General features: G+C 34.6%; 1 protein-coding gene across 1 annotated transcript in view; it reads left to right on the top strand.

Moving 5' to 3' along the window:
* The first annotated feature begins 1,665 nt into the window (after nt 1-1,665).
* ccl39.6 (chemokine (C-C motif) ligand 39, duplicate 6) overlaps nt 1,666-6,517 on the top strand; it is a 41,945-nt gene continuing 37,093 nt past the window's right edge. Inside the window, exon 1 of the mRNA XM_087311940.1 lies at nt 1,666-1,894. The gene's annotated coding sequence lies outside the window, so the exon portion shown is untranslated. The remainder of the gene's footprint in view (nt 1,895-6,517) is intronic.

Genomic DNA, 6,517 nt, shown 5'->3' with positions numbered 1-6,517 from the left:
TTTAATGTTTACTTGTAGATACCAGTCACTGCAAAATGTGTGATGTTATCAAGAAGGCAAAACAATAGTAACTACTGATTACATTCTTTTTACAAATTTTGAATATAAAATTTAATTTAATAATTTTTATATTATATTAAAGTTGCCATGTGAACTTCCTAATTAAATAATATTATTAAATACATAGAAAAAATACTTTAATTGTATCAAAAATTATGTATATTTTACATTTTAAAATGTACTTCTTACAATAACCATTAACATAAACAATCTAACAAAAAAATCCCTTAATAGTGAAATATGTGTCCTAATAGTTTTTTTTTAGCAACATGCCACACATATATATCTGACAGCATCTAAAAAACATAATGTGTTTTAGAGTTTCATGACCCTTTAAAAATCTGGTTAATTCAGGTTTAATTGAAACATTTAATATATATCAGTTATCAGTTAATATCAGTTTTTTTTTGTAGCTCAGCATTTAAACAAACAAACAAAAGGTTATGTAAATTTAGAAATGATAATCCCTGTTTGAGGGATTCGCCCCAACCTTCCCCATCATTTGTCCATGTCTTCTCATATTGGTTGGATAGGCTCCCTATGCCCTACTAGGCCAAAGTGTGCCAAAGGTCTAGTGTGCCAAAGTTGGCCAATGGTAACCTTTGATTTGGCCCCTATTTTGGGCATCTCTAATTTAGAGCATTTATTTTCAGACTATGACAGTGAAAAATAACAATAAAAACATATGTTTATAACAGTTTTTTTCAGTCACTTTGTTGCATTTCTCACAACACTATTTACATTTGCGCAAAAGTTAATGCATTTCTCAAAACAATTAGTGCAAACTGCAAAACCTAGCTGATAACCTGCCAAAGTGTGCCACTTGCTTAAAATGGATTGTTACTTCCTCAAAAGCAAGTATCCATGTCAATTAAAGTGTCAGTGTCATCAAAATGAAAAGTCCTGACATCATTGTTTATGAACAGGATAGTCAAATGACTGTCATGTTTTTATTATGATGTTAACTCTCTACATTTTTTATATGAGAAAAAGTACGATTTTGGTGACACGTCCTGAAAATGCTCAAGACAGCACTATATGCAACAGTTTTTCTCAGTCGCTTTGGTACATTTCTCACAACACTATTTAAATTTGCACAACAGTTAATGCATTTCTCAAAACAATTAGTCCTTTGTGCACATCATAGTAGCAGTTTCTCATTCCTTCTAACAAATTGCAAATGCTTTTGAACATGCATCAGTTGCTTTTATACAACTCTCTGCTGTTTATAGCATTATCATTTGCTTATGTCAAGTCAGTCAAAATGAACTAAACTTGTGAATGCTGAATAGTCATTCCATATAAATCTAATGCCGAGTTCAGACTGCGTGATTTTAGCCCCGATTTTGGCTCGCCGACAGGTTTTGAGAAATCGCCGACAAATGCCTGAAATCACAGGCAAATCGCTGCTCGTCCACGTGAGTGACAATCACACAGTATGAACGATCACAGACGCGATCTGAGAGAATCGCAGATGAGTTGCCGATGTCTGTGAGATATTTGGCGTGCTAAATATCTGGAGCTGTCGGCGATTCAAATTATGCTGTGTGAGTTGAGTTTTGACTGAAAATAAAATCAGAGATCGCCTACAGCCAATGAGAGAGTGGCATTCACTTGCGTGTGCGTGTGTGTAAACCTGCTGCAGGCCAGCGGGAGGCTGGGGGAGAAGTTAAAAGCGCTCTTTTTCGGTTTATTTGGACACACGAAATGGAGGAAAAACTAGTGGAGGTTTGACAGGACTGAGGACCAACCGTGTCTGTTTGACGTTTCATACAGAAAGAAATTAGTTTATTATCAACGTTGAGGAGAAATGGCTAATTCCCTTTAAACCCAGGTGAGCAAACATGTACACGTTCTACCCCATTAAAGGCTTCTTTCTCATTGTGTAGTTAATAACAAAAGATATACTACATGTTTTTGGCTGTGAGACGTAGTTTGGACGAAGTTGTCGGCGATTCTCCCTATAGTAAAGTCATGCAATGCAGTGTAAACAAAGCAGCGACGAAACGCTAGCCCAGATAGTCATGCAGTGTGAAAACATCTGTGACTGTGACACGACTAGTTGGAAAACCATGAAGTCTGAACTCGGCTTAAGAGTCCTCCTTGACTCTTGAACCTTGAATTTACTTTGCACAATATTTCCTTCATAAAGAGGGTAAAATGCTGAGAGATCTATGACACAACACCATCACCTTCAGTCACGTCCTCTTTTCTTCTTATAAGTGCTCCATCTGAATTATCTGGGTTAAAGTTTTACTTTCAAGTTATTATTTGTTTTTCCTAAAACTTTAACAGGCAACAAGTAGTGTATAGACAAAATACAGTAGTAAAGTAACTGTAATATAGAGTGGAGTCAGCTCTGCTGCTCATGAATGAACACGTCTCCTTCTTTGAATATTTGCAGCTGTGAAAGTTAATACTGAGAAGTAAAACAGAAGTAGAACGCGGATGAGGGAAGGAAACAGCTCAAACCTGTCAACACGCTAATCCTCAGAAGAGCATTTACTTGAACAATAATAAACCTACTCAGTAGATCAGTAACAAAAGGTTATTCTGTGGAATAAACACATATTTTCTACTGTCAAACTTTCAGATTGGTTTCTTTTTTTAAGTCAAGTTTATGTGAAATTAGAAGATTAGGGTGGCATGGTGGCTCAGTGGTTAGCACTGTCGCCTCACAGCAAGAAGGTCTCTGGTTTGAGTCCCTGCTACAATTGGATTCAATAAGTTGGTCGTAGTGTATGTGTGTGAATGAGAGTGTATGAGTGTTTCACAATACTGGGTTGCAGCTGGATGAGCGTCCGCTGCATAAAACATATGCTGGAATAGTTAGCGGTTCATTGAGCTGTGGCCGCCTCTGAAATAGAGACTAAGCTGAAAGAAAATGAATTAAATCTTGATTATTCACTCAATCTGTTTTGATTATTCACTCAAACTATTTAGAAAGTGCTAGTAAATTTAGCTAAATAATTACAAAAAAAGCTAATAAAAATGAATAAAATATTAAATTCTGAAGTAGAAAAACTGTATTTTAATAAGATAAATTTTACTACAGTTCAATTGAAAAGGAATAGATTCATTTAGACTATTACTTAGGGTATTTATCACTGAATACTGATTTACACACACAACTGTTGTTGTTATTATTAATTTATCAGTATTTATTCATCCTCCGTTTTTTCCTTATTCTCTTTACCAGGTAAAATTGTTATTATTTTATTATCAGTATTTATTTATTCATCTACAGCATGATTATTACCTCTATCATTGGTTTGGTTTAAATTTTAGAATAGTTTGGCAAATAAATTGCTCAATAATAATAATAAAAACCAAATGATAACAGCTACTCCCATATTTAATTGTCAATCATGAAACATTACAACCAATATCTCGACAGCTAGCTCTCTCATGATCATCCACTAAAGCTAAGCAGGACTGCGCCTGGTCAGTACCAGGATGGGAGACCACATGGGAAAGCTAGGTTGCTGCTAAAAGTGGTGTTAATGAGACGTGTATGTACAATTAGTGTTTTTCAGCCAATGAAAAACTTCCGAAAGCTTTATGTGACTATTTTTCAATTTCACTTGGTTCCTTTTACAGCATCGATGGTGTAATATAATTCAAATATAATCAGTTAAATAGACTTAAGCATCCATTTGGTTGTTAAAGCATAAGAGGCAGGGCATCATCATTAGCAGCAGACTATAGCGCAAAAACTTCATTCAAAATAAGGGAGATAAAATGATTAAATTATTATTCTTAAATTATTAAATTTCCATATTTTAAAGACATGGCATGGAAATATATAATTTAATGCAGTGCGTCTTGTTTATTCTGATACACACTTCATGGTTTCCGCTACATTCATTCTTCCGTTCATCCTGCCATTGCTACATTAACTTTACAGCATCTCATTCAAAACCTTCAGTTGTGTTTTTTTAAATTATGATCGCACCAAAATGTTTTAAAAAGCAAGTGAATTATAACTTTTCTGTAACCGTAGTAGTGCTGTGTGCTATTTGTTTAACACGTAAAGGTTACGTGCTGACAGACTGACAGCTGCGTGATGCATGAGGCCAGCAAACACAATGTAGCTTTCAGTTAAGATGAACACAGTTTCTATTAAATTATAAATTTAAACTTTAAAGATTAAGGTCTAGGGCTCTGCATATTATAACTTTATAGCATATTATAAGTTTATAGTCGTTTCACTTTACTTCAGGACTCATTAATGCCGCACTGTAGGTGTACATTATGACATACATAAAAATTCCTAGCAAATCTAATAAACGTTGGAGACATACTTGTTACATAAACGCACTAAATTACAATTCTGCAGTGTTTATTTGAGAGCGCACCTCAAAATGCATCTGAGCAGCATATATTTGAGGGTGTGCAAGAAGTTTTGTGCACAAACAGAGGAAATCGGCATGCAAGCAAGGAGATTCACATGCTCATATTACATAAATGCGATCTCGACTTGTAATACTGCGCTCACAACATTTGTCATTGAAATAACGCCATAGGTAGTTGGTAGATCTGTGTAAAAAAGGCCTGCCTCAACGGTCCAAAAAAGTCCTAGAGGAACCACTGCACTTTATATCTTATCTCAGCCTGGCAGTTATATGAGCACTGTTTTTTTAAGAAATCAGATCTTAAACGCAGTGATTTTGTATGGGATGACAATTAACTGGAAATTAAAAGTCCGTGTGCATATACCCCATTAGTATGCAAGTGACTGTGGTCGTGGTGCTTGAGGTGATTGTGAGTGGGAAGAACCTGGCCTGGCTGTGACAAGCTGTTTCACTGAAGAAATTCCCACATGTTTAGAATGAGATAAGTCAGTTAACGGTGACAGAATTAATTCTCTTTTGGACCATTTTTAATTAATCCTTGTACCCTATAGACGTTTTTGTCTTTTTTTATATCATAGTTTTACTCTTTTGGCCATTACTGCAAACTTTTTGGCATAAGTAGATTTTTTAATATTGATTTGTTGATTTATTGATCAAATTTGGCCATTTTTCCTATCATAAACCTGTTTAGCAGTTTGGAACAAAGGGTCTAAAAAATTTTTTTTGAATGAATATTGGCATTAATTTTACTAGTCAGATCTACAGTACAATACAGTATAGCTTTAGATGTATTGCAATTTTATGAGCAAATGTGGTCCTTCATCTTGATGTTGGATAACTTTAGCACTTTATTAAGCAAAAAATTAGCTTGGTTTGGTTTGTCTCTTGATCAGAGAGTTCACATTAATTGATGTTCAGGGGTCCGTTCTTCGTACCTCGCTTAATGATCTAAGATGATTTGACAGATCCTGGATCTTTTCATATCGATAACTGATCTCTCGCTAATTTGGTTCTTCTAACAAGTTCGTGAATCAGATTAGAATGTCTGGATAAACTGATCTGAGATCGCTGCATGTGTTGTGGAGGACATATCTATCGATCCTTGAAATCATGATCAGCAATGCAGCGATTGGCTGACGGCAAAGCAGCGTAATGACATCTTCTGATTAATATTCAATTATCCATGTGAGCAAAATTATTTCAAATTAGCAGTAAACGGTTTGTTAAATATGACACGCAATAACTCTCCACATTTGTTATGAGCTGCAGGCTTTAAACTGTCATGTATCAAGAGTATTCATCATGTATTTCAATATCATTGTATTTAGTTCTACATTTAGAAAAGATTTTCTTTATTAGTTGCCGTTTTTTTAATCTGTGAATAAAGAAGCATTAAATCGCTGTCATATTAACTGTCAAAACATGTTTGACTCCTTAAATGTTTTATTGCTTTTAAAAAAGTCACATATTGTGCATTTCTATTATACACAATTTGTACTAAAGCGATCTAAAAAGTTCATATCAATAAGTTTTCTCTTTGCACCACCAGGTGGCCGTCTTTGTACTTTCATTTCGAGTGTGCAGATTGCATAAGTTTTATTAATATGTATAACTTTATTCATTTTATTAATAACTATAACTTTATATAGGCTATATAGTTTAAAAATATGTACCATTTTCCCAAGTGTATATAACTACTACTGTAAGAAAATATCAGAAATTGGAACATACTTTCTGTATTATCTTTCTGTATTATCTTTGCTTGAACTGAGCCGATCTAATCCTGTTTATGTGATTTGAACCTGCTCCCGATCAGGTTTGACCTAGCAGAACTGTTGCTATGACAACAACTCGGATCACCTTTGAAGAACGAAACGATCCTGGATCGTGTCAAATCATCAATATCCAAATCCAGCTAACTGAGTAATCCACGTACGAAGAACGGACCCCTGTAGGCTTACACGCAATAACTCTCCACATTTGTTATGAGCTGCAGGCTTTAAACTGTCATGTGTCAAGAGTATTCATCATGTATTTCAATGCATATCATTGTATTTAGTTCTACATTTAGAAAATATTTTCTTTATTATAGTAGCCATTTT

Source organism: Danio rerio, chromosome 25, assembly GCF_052040795.2.
Source record: "Danio rerio strain M-AB ecotype USA chromosome 25, GRCz13ab, whole genome shotgun sequence".
In the NCBI taxonomy this organism is placed as follows: Eukaryota; Metazoa; Chordata; class Actinopteri; order Cypriniformes; family Danionidae; genus Danio; species Danio rerio.
This window is presented reverse-complemented; position numbering and strand designations above follow the sequence as displayed.